Genomic DNA, 1,043 nt, shown 5'->3' with positions numbered 1-1,043 from the left:
CCCCCCCGGCACCCCCCCGCCGCGGAGTAAGTGCCACCGCTCCGCCTTCTCCTTTTCGCAATGTTGACGCAATCTATAAATAGTGGAACAAAAGGACCAACTTCCTCGCAGCTTTGCTGAAACTGCACAAAAAAGGCAACGGGGGGGTGGTTATTTTGATTTTATTTTTTTCTGGTTAAAAGACGAATCCCCCTCCCGGCCCCCCTGCTCCTCTCTCGCTACTGGAAGATTTTTTTTCCTCGCTGTCTCCTATGCTGGCAACGTCCTGCAAGTGGCTATTTTGCTCTGCACTGAGAGAAGGGCTCCCCCCCTCTTCTGACAGTAAGTGCTATTTAGATACTGCCTTTTCTGTGGGGAAGGGAAGGCTCCTGCTCGCCTACCTGCTACACTAGAAAGTGGGAGGCACGTAGGAGAAATACAGAGATGGGGGGTTTTTGAGGCGCTGTGCGGCGGGGGCTGTGTCACAGCGCGAGAGGGCACGCGAGCGTGCACGGCCCCGCCGCCGGGCATGTGCGTGCACGGGGGCCGGGGGCGCCGCGGCCGGGGACGCGAGCGGCGGAACAGGTTACAGCGACAGGGACAGTTACTGCTGCTTCCCGAACAAAAGCTGACGCACGGTATTAAACGGGCTTTTGTTAGGGGGAAGTGTGTGTGTATGTGCGTGTGTGCGCCTGGGGGAAGCGGGGGGGAGCTGCCTGCAGCAAGTTGCCGTGCAGGGAAGGGCTACCTCAGACTTGTTTACCGCCGCCGCTCACCGGCGTGTTTACCGTACGCGCCGAGGGCGCGGGGCTCTCGGGCGCAGCCGGGGCCGCGGGAGCCCCGGTGGGGAGCGGGCTCGGCGGCGCTGCCCTCCCCCGAGCTGCCCCGCACGCTCACGAGATGCTGATACGATCGCACACACGCGCACCCCCCCCCGCCAGTCGGCTCCGTGCAGGCACAGGCAGTCGCTGGCCGGAGGGAAAATTACATCATCCCTTCTCCCAGTGATGCTACCTTCCGTGCCGCTACCGTGCGCGCGGGGAAGGAGCGGGCGCGGGGGCGCG

The 1,043-nt window shown here is 62.9% G+C and overlaps 1 long non-coding RNA gene across 3 annotated transcripts in view; it reads left to right on the top strand.

The window, feature by feature from the left end:
- The first annotated feature begins 6 nt into the window (after positions 1-6).
- The window catches only part of LOC112970711, a 65,470-nt gene continuing 64,433 nt past the window's right edge, over positions 7-1,043 (top strand). For all 3 annotated transcript variants that reach the window (XR_003255126.1, XR_003255128.1, XR_003255127.1), the window contains exon 1: positions 7-321. This is a non-coding gene — a long non-coding RNA (uncharacterized LOC112970711). The remainder of the gene's footprint in view (positions 322-1,043) is intronic.

The sequence above is a fragment of the Apteryx rowi genome, unplaced genomic scaffold (genome assembly GCF_003343035.1).
Source record: "Apteryx rowi isolate R43461 unplaced genomic scaffold, aptRow1 scaffold_402, whole genome shotgun sequence".
NCBI classification, from domain to species: domain Eukaryota; kingdom Metazoa; phylum Chordata; class Aves; order Apterygiformes; family Apterygidae; genus Apteryx; species Apteryx rowi.
This window is presented reverse-complemented; position numbering and strand designations above follow the sequence as displayed.